The following is an 8,095-nucleotide window of genomic DNA, read 5'->3' as shown; positions in this document are numbered from 1 at the left end:
CTGAGTAACCCTGCCAGGCACTCTGGGGTAGATCAGGTGAGAAGTCCCAGGGCCCAAGGGGGCAAGTGACCCGACAGGGCCCCGGGGCCAGCTGCAGGCAGAGTAGGGCCATCACCCCTCTCTTCCTAGATGTGTCATCTGGAGATCTTTCCACTGCTCTCTATTGTGCCTTCAAAACTACCCTTCCGGGGCCACGATCGCCCATTATCCGCGCCATCTGCAGTTGGACTCTGGGTCAGAGACAAATGGGAAGGGAAACAGCTGGGCTCTTTATTCGGAGAGAGCGCTGCCAGCCCCAGACAATGGCAGAGAGAAGCTTCTTTGAATAAAACAAGCAGCGGGAACACATTCCTCCCCCTCCCCCGCCCAGGAAGAGCCCAGTGGGGGACGTGGTTACACCTGCGTGCATCTGTGCATCTGAGCTGCTCCCATGCGGGTCTTGGGTCTTGGGTCTCCTCTGCAATTGTCCCTGCTGAGAAGGGCTGTTGGTGCAGGGGTGGGGGGGGGGAGGGGTGGTGGGGTTGGCGAGCACAGCTGAACACCGGAGGCCCTCGCCAGGGCTGATCTGCAGGTGCAGCTGGGGGCTTGTGTTCTGTAGCTGAAAATAGCGGGAGTTTGGGCCCGAGCTCGTCCTTCGGGCTGCAGGCACAGCAAATTCCTGCCACAGAAACTTGCAGGGTTTTCAGACCCTCAAGTGGTTCTTCCTGAGGGATAGAAGATACTACCTCACAGGGCCCATCTTCCAAACGGGGTTCTTTTGGGTTTCCTTAACACACATTCTCTCTCTCTTTTTTCAAAGCAAAGTGATTTTGTTTATAGTGAGAAACTTGAACTCCTGGGGAACCCTTCAGTGTGGGGCGTTTGGACAAAGAGTGTTGCACGCGGGCATGAGATGCGGTATTTGTCGTGGGAAGAGTTGAGGTGTGGGCTCTGCTGACCTGGCTGCTCAGCCTTCGGAAGTGGTATGACCCAGGTTTTAAAAGAACAAAGTGCAGACTCAGAACCTGTGTAGGTGTCCGAGCTCGTCCGGACCCAGTGCACGATGTGGAAGCAGAGCCCTGCCACATCTGCACGCCTCGGCAGGGGCCGGGGGCAGCGGTGCCAGTGGGGAGTCAGGAAGACCTTAGTCCTTATTCTATGTCGTTTCCTACGTTACAGTAATGAAACATCACTAAATGGATTGCTTTAAAACTTCAAGGGCGAGGGTCTCGGGAACGCTGCAGTGGCAGCGGTCAGCGCGATCTTCCGCGGATCGGTCCCCGTGAGCTGGGAATCCCTCCAGAGAGGAGGCTGCTGGCTGATTCCGTGAGTTCTCCGTCCCGGCCCTGGAGTCAGTGACTTCTCCAAGGAATGTGGGTTTCTTTCCGCGGAGAATGAATGTAAAAGCGGAAATCCAAGTGCTGGCTGTGCTCATAGCTTTGAGGGTGTCGCTGATCCCAGACTCATCCAGTGGGCAGAACTAGGGGACGTACCTCGGTCTATTATCTCTCTATCTATCATCTCGCCACCCACCTGTCAACTATGTCATCTAATTATCCATCTAATATCTGTATCTATCGATCATCTATCGATCCATCCAACTACCTGTCTGTCTTTCATCTCTAGCTATCTATCATCTGTCTCCTAACGCCAAGTTCACACAGATACTTTCTAATCCGATTCAACCTTTTCCCTCTTTCCAAACTTGTGAACTCGCTTCTGAGACAGTGAGAAACTTGGCTCCCATTGTGGTCGTATGCTTACTTATTCCATCACGTCCCGGTCTGTAACCAAACTCTCCTTACTGGCACCGCCTCCTGCCCTAAGCGGGCGCTCCTCTCCCGACTCGGAGCCGGCCAGGTGTCCTCATCTGGCAGATCCTCTCACCCCGCTGGACACCCCCCCCCGGCCGCCCCCCCCCCCCCACGGATGTCCTCCCCTCCCCCCTCGTTTGGGCGCCAACCCATCGGGCTGGGCTGCCTCCTGCCTCTCCCTCCATGGGGATGCCTCCTGCCCTCACTTGGGTTCTGATACCTCACGCCACCCCCGTTATGTGGACACCCCCTTATTTTGCTCTGTATCAGGCCACGTCCTTGCCTGAACGAACGCCTTCTTCATTCTCTTGGGCTCCGACACCCAGGCTCCTCCCAAACTTCAAAGACCCCCTTTTCTCTGCGACTGGACTCTGACCACTCACCCCGGGGCCAGCAGCTCCTTCCGGCCCCCGGAGGGACACCCGACTTGCGGCGCCACCTACGGGTGTTGGACTGAAGTGCTCAGGAAGGGGAGAGCAGAGGACCAGGATAGGCACTTCTTTGCCTCCCGCGTTCTCAGCTATTTCCTGCTTCCATCCTGCCCCAGGCTGGCATCACATCCGTGCAAACGTCTGTGACGGCCCCTGCCAGAGTTCCCGGTGTCGCCAAACCCACCCACCCGTAGGGGCTCTGCACTGTTTTCATCATGGCACATAACTCGAGGCGTCCACTCGTAGTTGTGGAAAGGCAGAAAACACAATGAAGATAAACAGCCACGGCAAAGGGGAGACGAGCCTATCCTTATTTACTGACGGATGGAGACACACAAAATCCCCAAGAGAATCAGCTAAAAACCCCTACTGCACTAGTAAGGGAACTCATTAGATGTTCATATAATGAAAAAGCACACATATCCCTAGCTTTCTCATACACCAACAGAAACCATCAGAAGATAAAACAGGAGAGGATTCCTTTTGCAATTGCCCTCACACTCAGGCCTCCAGAAAGCCCGGTTGTCCGGAATGTTGGAGGCCCTGTCCCGGGTGGGGCTGGGGTGGGGACCCCCTTTGGAGGACCAGGGGACCCCCCCCCCCCCCCCGTGACTCTCCATTCTTGACTTACTCTCTTTTTCCATCTGGGAAGCAAAACGGAGTGCTGTCTGCTGTCATCAAGTGACGGTAAGATTCGTGCTCCCCTTCCTAGAAGATAAATTCTGCTTTTTCAGAGCTAGAGCATGTGTTACTTACAAAATACCTCTGAGAAATCAGTCTGCCCAGAATTAGTCTGAGTGTTTTTTAATGTTCTTATTAAAGAATGAGAGTGACCCAGGCAACTTGCCTCAAATGACCTTCTGCTGAGGAAGCTGCGCCGGGACAGTCTCTGTGGGCAAACGGCCTACCCAGCCCGCCCCACGAAGGCCACTCCTGAACAGGCTGGACATTTGAAGACAAAAACTCATCCCAGTGCAGGGATTTGAAGCCATGTGGACACAGTCTGAATGTCATTTGGTGTCACCTTGGGTCGAGAAACAGCCACTGGCGAAGTCACCGCTCTCCGAGACGAATGGTTGTGCAGAGTCTCAAAGAGGATGGGCTGCGTGTGCGTTGACTCACGCTTTCCCGTGTCCCTGCCTTGCTTATCGATGGGAAGCGAAGCCGGCCTGACCTGAGGGCCACCCCTGAGGGCCACCTCTGGTTTGGGAAAGACTCTGCATGGTGTGTTGACTCTGCTACCTCAGTGTCCCTCTTGGGGTTTGAGGAGAGACCCGGATGCCCAGGTGACCTCGCATGACGGCTTGGGTGACCAGCTGGACAGGGGTCTCCTTGGATAGGAATCCAGGAGAAGCAGAAGGCCTCCTCCCTCAGCCTTCCCCCCGTCTCCCGGGGGGGGGGGGGATGCATGTCCACTCGCTGACAGCGGCCTCTACCTCTTCCTGGCTTCTCGGAGCCACCCCCACAGTGAACTTGCCCTACGCCTGGGGAGGCCCTGGGGCTCTCACATCAGCCATGATGGCTGGGTCATTTCCCCAGGTCACCACCCAGGAAACTACTGGTGTCTCACCACCTTCAGCCAAATGACGTCCTCTTCAGCCTCCTAGCAGTGGCGAGCCAGTCCCCGTCCTCATCCGACCGCCTGTTTTCTTGGACCAGCAGCCCTCATCCCACTTGCGTTAGTGTCGGAACTCCGGGAAGCAGACACCAGCACAAGATTAAAAACTGAAGGAGCCTGTTTATCAAGCGGGAGCCCATCGGGAAACATGGGGCAGAGCATGAGAACCGTGGCCAGCAGGGGGACCCAGGCCAGGCCTGACCTCGAGCCAGTTGAGAGGCGGGGGTGGTGGCGTGGCCATCACTGAGTCCTTGAGCCACGGCACCTGTCAGAGAAGACCCGTCTCCCAGGAACCGGCGGGCCTCAGGGTCCCTACCACGCTCATTCATGATTTGAGAGGGCATCTGTGCAGGGCCAAGGGTCAGCTGTGTTCCCTGCAGACAGGTCTGAAAGGGCCGTTCTCATAGCAACCGAGCTGTCACGGGCTTTCAGGATCTGCCTGCCCACTGCCGGGGCTTCCTCACAGCCCTGTCTTGCTAGAGCCAGAAGATGCTGCCCCTGCTTTCTCTCTCCATTTCAGTCACATGCCTGCAGCCAGAATGTGCTCTTCCTTCTGTCGCGGTCACAGCTAAGGCAAGCTGGAGCCTCCTGGCCGGCCCCATGGTTAAGGCGCATCCTTCTGTCTTCTGAGACTGGCAGTCGGACGTGCCCTGTCCTGCTTCTGTCTCTGTGAGGGGTGGGGCTGGTGTCCTGGGAAGCTTTCCATCCCTCGTCCTTCCTGGCAGTACCTTTTCAGCACTCTCAGAGGAAATGTCACCCCTCCTGGGGTGATCACAGCCTCCCCAGGGCAGTGTCGCAGCAGGGGCTGGGGCCTTGGAGATAAGACAGGATGTCACATCATTTATCTACGTTTCCCAGCACCTAAACGACGGATGCACCCCAAATACGGAAGAACCTCAAATGCATGATGCCGAGGGAAAGAAGCTGGTCTTCAAAGTGGGCATGCCGCGTGATACCGTTGATATGACATTCTGGAAAAGGCAAAACCATGAAGGGGATATCACACAGTCATTGCGAGGGGTCGGGGAGGGCGGAGCGCTCCACTGCAAAGGAGTAGTTGAGGGAGATCTTTCCGGTAATGGAACGGTTCGTTCTCCATGTGGATTGTGGTCATAGTTAAAAGACTCTCTGCTTTCAAAACTCATACAACTATTAAGATTTCATTTATTTATTTGACAGAGAGAGATACAGTTAGAGTAGGAACACGAGCAGAGGAACTGAGAGAGAGGAGGAAGCAGGCTCCCTGCTGAGCAGAGAGCCCGATGCGGGGCTCGATCCCAGGACTCTGGGATCATGACCAGAGCTGATGGCAGAGGCTTAACCCACTGAGCCACCCAGACGCCCCCAAAACTCATAAAACTATTAAGAGAAAGAAACAAACAAGCAAAACACACAACTACTATACTAAAAAATGTGAATTTTGCACCATTTAAATTAAAAATAAAAATTTAAATGTAGAAGAAAATTCACCTATAAAACATTTACAAAAACGATTTTAGAACAAAAAGAAGGCTTTATTGAAATTAAAAAAGGAAAAAGAATATAAGCAGCATTCTTGATCACAAAGCAATAAAAGTAGATATAGTTAACATAGCTGGTTCTCCAAATTTTCTACCTTTTCTTTCATTTTTGCTTTTTTTAAGGGAGGGGAGGGGCAGAGGGAAAGGGAGAGAGAGAATCTTAAGCAGACTCTGTGACCCTCAGATCACAGCCGGAGCCAAAAATTGAGAGTCGGATGTTTAACTGACTGAGCCACCCAGGGACCCACAAATTTTCCAGCTCTTAAAAATCTCTTTGGATCAGAGAGAAAAAACTGAAATTGCAGACTCTCTGGAATGAAAGACACTGAAAGTGGAAACATTTGTATCAGATATATGAGATGTAGCTAAAGCAGTTCAAAAAATTTTTTTAAAGATTTTATTTATTTATTTGACAGAGAGAGAGAGAGATCACAAGTAGGCAGAGAGGCAGGCAGAGAGAAGGGGAAGCAGGCTCACTGCTGAGCAGAGAGCCAGATGTGGGGCTCGATCCCAGAACCCTGAGATCATGACCTGAGCTGAAGGTAGAGGCTTAGCCCACTGAGCCACCCAGGTGCCCCAGCAGTTCAAATTTTTAAACATTATATTAATATACAGGAGTGAATGCATCAAAAATTAAACTTCCAACCCAAATGAATACCAAAATGAAAACAAAATAATCCTAAAGAAAACAGATGGAAGGAGTTAATAAAGATAAAAGCAGAAATAAAATGAACCAGAAAACACATATAAGTGGTAGTTAAGCCCCCAAACTGATTTTTGGGGTTAAAGAATGAAATAAAAAGGATAAGCCATTTACTAATCTAAGCTCTAAAAATAAGGAAAACACAAATATACAAAGATATGATATAAGATATGATAATGGAACAGTCAAAGAAAACAAAATAATTCTGCTTAAAATTATGGGATCGAGGGGCACCTGGGTGGCTCAGTCAGAACTCTTGATTTTGACTCAGGTCATGACCTCAGGGTCATGCATAGACCAAGCTCTGCATTGGGCTTATGCTACGTGTGGGGTCTGCATGAGATTCTCTCTCTCCCTCTCCCTTTGTCCCTCCCTCCCCACTGCTCTCTCTCTCTCTCTAAAAAAAAAGTTATTGGATGGAACCATATGAAATTATTGATACCAACTCATGGTTCAACCTGCTGTTTGTTCTACTCCGCAAATACAGGGGGTCATAAAAGTACGAATGTCTGAGAATGACCCCGGAGAAGCTAGAAAATCTAAAGTTGATCAATTAACATGGGATAAAATCAAAAAATTGTCAAAGAGCCACCTCCAAAACAAATAATACAAGGTCCAGATGGCTTCCCAGGACAATGCCAGAAAAAAATTAGAGAACAGAAAATCCAAACACTGATTAAACCGTTCCAATATGTAAGAAAATAAAACTTTATGTGAAGGGTGGCTGATAGGGGCTCCGTCTAAGAATCTCAGGACCCTTGTCATCCAGGGTTGTACCCTGCTCCCATCCCCACCCCCACTCTTTGTTATTGTGAAGAAACCCAGTTATTTGTTCTGTCCAATATGCCGGTATGGATTTTTCTGCTTACATCTCCGTGGTGTCATTTGACATGTTCCTCTGTTCACTGTTTTTCTTATAAATTGGTAGCTAGATTTAAAGACTTAATCTGGGGGCACCTGAGTGGCTCAGTGGGTTAAAACCTCTGCCTTTGGCTCGGGTCATGGTCCCAGGATCCTGCGATAGAGCCCCACGTTGGGCTCTCTGCTCAGTGGGGAGCCTGCTTCCCTTCCTCTCTCTGTCTGCCTCTCTGCCTACTTGTGATTTCTGTCTGTCAAATAAATAAATAAAATCTTTAAAAAAAAATAAAGACTTACTCTGACTTAGATTTAATTTGGGGGGGGGGGCTACTTCACAGGGGAGCTGTATTTCCATCAGGAGGCGCGTGGTATCTGGTTGTCTATTTTTGTGGTATTAGCAGCCTTCGACGGTTATTGCTGTAATCTATTAACTCCTTGGAGTTTGCTAAATGGTAATATTCTAATTTTAGCATCTCTTCTTAAGCTGTCATCCTTCAGTAGAAACAAAAATCCCCTCATCAACTATTTTGCTATCCCAAGGTACTGTTCATATGGGAGTGGTAGGATAAATGCTTCATTCTTTCTCTTAATTTGCCAGTTTTCCAGAGTTAGTTTCCTAGTATTCCCCAAAGGTGACCAACAAGGAATTCCATGTTTTGTTTTTCTTATCGTTACGAGCTTACTATTTGAGATATTTGATGTGTTTTGATCTTTTGAAATGATTAATCTTACTGAGGTTCAAATTACCCAATTTTGTGCCATGAGATTCTCTTTACCCTAAGTTCATTTGCCATGACTCTAGTAATAGTTGATAACTTGCTTGCCTTCTGGTGTGACAGATGTTCTAGGCTCTCCTTCACATCGCCCACCCCAGACCTGGGGTCAGTTATTTCTCCCAGGATGTCTGGCATCCTTTTAGTGAGACATAGTATTCGTGACCACGACTGGGAGCTGGGGGGTGCATCTTATTTCTGGGTTAGTCATTGTTTCCAAGTTTGTTCAGTGGGCAGCACCAGAGAATTACAGACCTACAGTTTTTGTTAAGCTTGTTGATTTTACGCTATGCTTCCTTCTCCCACTCCAAAAATCCCAGTTTCACTGACTCAAACATAATTGCTTATTTTTTTTATCGAATGAATACATACACAGTAGTTCCAGAATAATGCTACGAA

This window comes from Mustela nigripes, chromosome 7 (assembly GCF_022355385.1).
Source record: "Mustela nigripes isolate SB6536 chromosome 7, MUSNIG.SB6536, whole genome shotgun sequence".
NCBI classification, from domain to species: domain Eukaryota; kingdom Metazoa; phylum Chordata; class Mammalia; order Carnivora; family Mustelidae; genus Mustela; species Mustela nigripes.
This window is presented reverse-complemented; position numbering follows the sequence as displayed.